Genomic DNA, 7,158 nt, shown 5'->3' on the forward strand with positions numbered 1-7,158 from the left:
CTGGAGTGTATCCAATTGGGCGAGTAACACATCCTTCTAATGAGCGACCAAATAATAGGGACTCTTAGCTGTCCTGTCATAGGTTTATTTTAGAATTTGGCTCCTGATGTATAATACTGGAAATGCTTTCATGGAAGACTTACTTGGGTTGCTGTAACATTGGAAAGGAATGGTCTTTCGAGTCCTGGTTGGGTCAAAAACTATAGAAAAAGAAAAGAAATGAAAGGTGAGCCGACCAAAAAAATGAAACGCCGACAAAGAAAATGTCTTGAGGCTTTTTTGTGAAGATGTCAAAATGGTATTATCTGGCAGTGATGGAGGCGCCGTCCATGCGTAAGATACGGTGACCTTACATAAATAGTGTGCCGCCATTAAGTTAGTGAAAAAAAACGCTTTGGGGGTTTCGGACGAAAAAAAGTATTATGTGACAATGTTGGACAAAAACTACGTAAGGTGTATGCTCTTGTTGCGTTATGAGTGGGGATTCCCCCTTGGGTTCCTTTCTCAAAGTTACAAAAAATTGCGCTAAGCATATTAGACCTGTCCGTCTGAAACGGGGCAAGTTGTATGACGTCATTGGAGACCAGGGGGTTGTGTCATGGAGTCTTGCCAAGTGTGTTCCCTTTAATAGAACAGGTGACTGTGTTTTGCAGGTACGAGGGTTAAGAGCACCCACTGTTAATTGAACTTGTCTATTATCCCGACCACATTCAAATTAATTGAAAAACCTAGAGATAGGGCATGCGCTTTGAATCTTTCCAGGGACGGAATCTTACCAAGGTTGGAATCTTGCCAGGACATGCCAAATCTTACCTGGAAATGTCAAATTTTGCCTGGGTGGGAATCTCACCAGCTAGAAACACGTGCGAGGGGCTAGGAGCTCCCCATATTATTAAAACTTGGGAATTATACTAACCACACTCCAAGTAATTGAAACACCCAGGACTATTGCCAAGGGCAGAAATTTTGCCAGGGCGGGAATCTTGCCTGGGCATGTTGTAGAAACAGGGCATGTTGTAGAAATAGGACATGTTGTAGAAACAGGGTATGTTGTGACGTTAGAGGGCAAGTCACAGAAATTCTATGGGAAAAGGGAGGATATGTCACAGAAAGCATTTGGAAAAAGGGAAGGCATGTCATAGAAACAATGGATTGGGTACTACTAATATCTGTTTGTTTTTGGTTTATTCATTTAATATGGGTATTTGTGGGAGTTTTTTGCCTGGTAGATTATTTCACTTTATTTCTGCAAATTTGTGATCAAATGGAGCTCTTTGCATTTGTTTCAAAAACTGATATTGGAGAAACCTTTTAATTTTTTTTTTCGTTTCTTATTAACCTAGTCTTTATAAGAAACAGTAAAATAATATTTTATTTATTTTTGTGTATCAAATAGTTCGTGGTAGCAAACTGTATGTAAGGAGTGATATCACTCAATAGTAACCGAAAATCTGAGAAATATAATAGCCAGATACGCTTAGTCTTGATAACAAAAGATAACCGAAATAAATTGAATGTTGATTCTTATTCAAAGTAGATAAATTTCATAAATTTTTATGTTACCTACTATTTAAAAGGTGGGTATGAAAATTGGTTACGATCAAAATCTGGGCAATATTACCAATCAAAAATTTACCAAATTTTTGGAAATGGAGGAAAAAACCTCTAAAAAATCATGTGACCATAATAAAAATTATATCAGAAGATTCAAAATGTCAGAAGACTCTGCTCTATAGGCATCAGGCCCCGATGTACCAAATGTAGAATTTTGTGTTTTGTGTTTATGTTTTTTGTTTTTTTTGGATTTTTTTGTATCAAACCAGTCGAAAGAGAGCTCATTTGATTGTAAATCAAAAGTCCTAGTACCCGGTTCAAGCGATCAATTATATTGCAAAACAGCTAGACCCCTCCACCCCAAGTCTCTTTTTTCCCAAGAAAACTCATCTTATTAAAAATCTTGAATAGTCATTTAGTTCAACAAGATCGAAAGATCTATTAACCATGTCTTTGGGAATTACTTGACGCCCCATAGTTTCCTGGGAGGAAGCATCGCCAGTTTGGACCTTAAGGCTCTAGTGCCTTCAAACATACTTTAATAAATTTATACAACCATTCTGAAGGGGCGGGAGATTTTCAGAAAAGGCCGCTAGGCTGGGGAATATGCACCAGGAGGAGTTTTTTAATTGTAGAATTGACTTTTAAAATTTACCTTGAAACATACTACGTATTTTCAAGAGGGAGAATTTATAGGGGGGATTATTTGAAGATTTTTTCAATAAATGAAAAGAGATTCCTGTGATTATTTGAGAAATGTTAAGAAATAAAATTGTTTCTTAAGAAAGCGAAAAAAAAATTCTAGTAGGAAATGTCAAGGGGAAATTTATAGCGAGGACAATTTGGTCCTTGAAAAACATCAAGAGGAAAATAGAAATTTTAGCTTGGGTGAATTTCGTGGGAAAATTATTCATGCAGAAGGAATTTTCAGGTAGGGGGATTTATTCACGGAGACGATAAGTGGGTATCCTGGCATGATTAAAAATTAATAATTTCATATCAAGTTAAAATCTTAGCATTGACTTTTAGAAGCTACATAATAAAAATATTTTTAGAAACTTTAGTAGAAATAAATTTTTAGTAGAAATAAATTTCTTTTAGTAGAAAACAAATCTACTAAAATTGAAAAGAAATATTAAAACTTGAAAAAAAGCGAAACTATTTTATATAGGAGGAACTATACTGTCGCTTTCTCATATCTAGCTGATTAAGACAAAGTCAAACATTTTAGTCTCATTTAAACAAAAAAAATCCTAAGACAAAATTATTTGTATCGAGAAACCAGTTTGAAGCACTGAAAAATATTAGCATACAGATCGAAAATTCATGAAGGATAAGTATAAATGAGAGAAAAAAATTCATTTAAATGTTGCTCATTTGACTCAATGGTGCGTGTTTTTAGTTGAATTTTTATTTTTTACTTGATACTTTACAAAAAGTGGTTTTACTCTAAAGCGTGAAAACGACAATATTAAGGATTTCACTTTATTTAAAAGTGCTAATCTCTTTTTCTCTCTTTTAGACCCTCCTTTCTACCTTTCTGCCTCTCTTCCCTTTGCCTCTTTTTTTCTCTCTGCTATCTCTATCTTTTTTGTTACATCTAAATAACCCTTTCTTTGCGACTTTCAATACTTTTTTTGTCCTTTGTGAAAAAAACAATATTTTGTCGTACGTGAATATAAAAGTAATGTCTAGAGTTTTTAACTAGTTATTCTATAGCTTAGAAATAAGTTTTTTTTTACAATATGTATTTTTGGTTATGGAAGTATTATCTTGAGTTTTTACCTAATTGTTGTATTATTTAGAAACCTATTTTAATATATAATATGTTTTGTATAACAATTTTTGCTCTATAGGTTCAACGAAATGATCGAATAGGATGTGAAATTCTATAAAAAGTATTAACCTTCCATCTTATGATCTAACATGCGGGTACCTTTTTTACTTTTTCGAAATAATTTTGTAAAATCCATGAAGATTAAAAATATTTTCAGTAGAAATTAACTTCTTGAGGACCCAACATCCCCTACCCCCCTTATACAAAGAGCCACAAGTCGTAATGCTTGACACACAAAGATTCATTCCCATATATTATTTTATAAAAAGCAAGCAGAATCTACTTCTTTATTTAATGGAACTTTGAAATTATTTTTAATTCTATTGTTATAACTTCCTAATTACATTTTTATAAAATATGTGACACTTTAAGTGCAATTAAAAATTTTCCCCCCTTTGAAAACCAGAACATAACTTGCACTTTTATCAAGATATTTTATTAACATATTTTTTTATTCCTATATTCACAACTTGAGGTACTTATTGGTATGCTCGTTTCAGTTGCCTCGTTTTTAAACCATGAAGTTTTATATGTTTGTTCCAAATTATTTGAGGGAGTTAAAACAGGGATTTTCTAGTATTTCGTCCCCATGAAGATCATTCCAGATAGAAGTGCAACGCTGGATGAAACTCTTCCTCGATTACTTGGTTCTTGGCTTGTCCTCCTTTAGATAATTGGATCGATCTCTTTACCTTCGGGTCTACATTGTTTTTTGGGTAACGGAGAGGGGGAACAATGTGAGAGAGCTCGTTTGAGGGAGGTGAACTAATTTACTTTTAGAAAATAGTCATAGACACTACATCACGCATTTCAATTAGAGGGTAGAGCGAATTATGTGTACAGACGCAACCCAACCTGTTTGCCCTATTCTGGATTTCCTTGAGCATTACTAGCAGTGTTTAAGGGGCATCAGGATTTAGCACACATCCTTATTCTTCCATAGGTCTGATACATGACTAATAAATTGAAATAATCGGGATGGATGGACCACGATTTTAGTAGAGATAACTCACTCTGAGCTTTCTTGCACATTAGATTCTCACTAGTTTAAGGTGCTTATTCCAAGCTAGATTTGTGGAGAAATAAATTCCAAAAAGACTAATCTCGTCGACTATGCTTATTGTTCCATATTTTACTTTTGAAATTAAATTGGGTGTTCATGTGGCAAATTTTCTAGAGTAATGAGAAGCTCATTTGTTTTCAATGCAATAAAGTCAATCATTATTGTATCAGAACACCTTCCAATTTCATAGAGATCCCTATGTAGGAAGTTAGAGGCGTGTTTTAGATCTTTATGAATGAATATGACTCTGTTTTTCGTGTTTTCGTTGGGAAATTAATACAGAAGGCTTCCGAGTTAGTCTTCATTGTTATCTATGTAGACAGAAAAAGTAGGTCCCATGAAGCTGCCTTGGAGAACCCCTGCTTTCACTGAATAATCTTGGGAAATATACCTGTCAAGGACAACCCGTAGTGAGAGATGTGAAAAATAATATCTTTATAAATTTTAACATATATCCACAATCACCACAAGGATGGAGTCTCTTGAGCAGGCCACAGTGCCTTACTCTGTCGAAGGTTTGACAATTTTGAATCATAATAGCTTAATGCCATATCCCTTTTCCAGTAGTTCAATTGTATCATGATACTGGGCAACTAGGCTTTCTAATGTTGAGTAATTCCTCCAGAATCCATATTGGTAATCGTCAAGAAGGTAATTTGATTGCAGTAACTCTTAAAACGTTTTATTTTAGACGTTCTCATAAACTTTACCAAAACAGGATTGGAGGCTGATACGCTTTTAGGACCTCAAAATTTCAGGTTCACCTTTAGGATCTCAAAATTTGATCGGGTATCTTTGTGGGAAAAGAGCGTGAAAGAAATTTTAGCTGGCCTCCAATATTTTTGTTAACTTAAAAGTGTACTCGTTCTATTAATTTCGGATCAAATGAGCTCTCTCCAAATCTTTTTGGATTGCTGCTTTGATATACTCTACCCCGAAAAAAAAATTAACATTTCTTCGTGATTTTTTCTCTGGTGGAAAATTTAAATTCCATTGTTTTATATTCTGGGGATCAAAACTTCTACAGTTTTTTTTTCTAATATGCTGAATCGATGGTATGATTTTAATTAAGATCACTTGATATTTTGGTAATCCCCTTCCCCTCCTTTTTCTAAAATTGGACAAATTTTCTTAAGCTCCTATCGTTCGATAGGTTACATTAAATTTGATTCATTTTTATATATTTTGAATAATCCTAAAAACTCGATTCTTTTGATGCATCTATTGTTATAAATAATTTGTTTATTATTATTCAGTGATTATTAAGCTGCCCTGCGCCATAGCTAAAGTTTTTACCTCAAACTGTCCTATGTATTTTTCTATAGGGTTTTTGTTGTGTAGCTTTTAAAATACAGATTTATAGGATATAGCTTAACTTAAATGAGATCAACCTCTTAGTATTTGCTGTCTCGATTGTCAGCTTGTTCAAAGCTATTAAAACTGGAGTTTCTAAGAAACCTTTTCTTGGAAGAACACCACAGAGGTACATTCACTTTCACTTTTAGACATAGAATATCAATTTATTTCCAAACAAGATGAAAATATAAGAGAAATTAATTTTTCATAGTCTAAAGCTTTAGAACAGGAGGTTTTAAGACACCCTATCTTGACAGATCTTGGTATAGGAGATGTTTACTGCTATTTTGTGCTATATTAGATTGGAGATAACGTGGCACAATGTACCCACCCGATGGCGCCACCTGGGATGTAGATTCACACATAAGACATTTTTAAAGCATTTTGCGGGTAAAAAAATCTGTTTACACTAGAATCGTTGTTGTAAAATTAATAGAAGTTTACCTAAAATCAATTATTATTTAAACCCTTTTCCAAAACAAAAGATCGTATAAAAGAAAATTAAACATTTTTTTTGTTTTAAATTTTGTAACTTGACAACTAATATTTCAATTGTGTTTTTTTGCATTTCACTTCCTCTTCTCCTTATTTACAGTGATTTTGTAACAAAAAATCCCCTTTTATTAATAAGAAGGGTATAGAATTTAAAACATTTAATCGAAAAGGCCTTTTCCTTATTCCCAGAAAATTTTAAAATCCAGAGCAATACTTTAGAAACCAAGAACAATTCATAGAAATCTAGTAGTGAAGAGGGTGTTGATTTGACGAAGGCCAAAGGAGGTTCACAATTTAAGCTACTTGCACTATTAAAGTCTTATTACCCTACCTGGGCCTTGTGCAATACTATATTACAATAAAAAAGTTCAAACATAATCCCAAAAAATTCCTACAAAACATAATAATTATTCTTACTTAAAAAATCATTCTTACGTAATCAAAATATACTTTGCAGAATTCTAACATAGTTCATAATTCTAACAGAATGAAAAATAGTTTGAGCAGAATAAAAAATACTTGCTACAAAACACAAAATTTGAAATACATAACAAGTACTTCTTATATCATACGAAAAGCTAAAAAATACAAAATAATTCCTACAAAACAGAAACAATTCTTAAAAAACTCAAAATACTTTGCAAAATAACTAGATAAATCTAAAAGAATAAAAATAGTTGGTGCAAAACATAAAATACTTGCTACACAACACAAAATTCTAACAAAATAACAAATTCTTCTTATAGAATACAAAAAGTTAAAAAATAGTCATAAATAATTCCTACAAAACAGAAAAAATTCTAACTAAATTCAAAATACTTTTAAAAATTACTTGATAAATCCAAAGGAATAA

Source organism: Artemia sp. Qi Xiang Cuo, chromosome 4, assembly GCF_049724085.1.
Source record: "Artemia sp. Qi Xiang Cuo chromosome 4, ASM4972408v1, whole genome shotgun sequence".
Classification (NCBI taxonomy): domain Eukaryota; kingdom Metazoa; phylum Arthropoda; class Branchiopoda; order Anostraca; family Artemiidae; genus Artemia; species Artemia sp. Qi Xiang Cuo.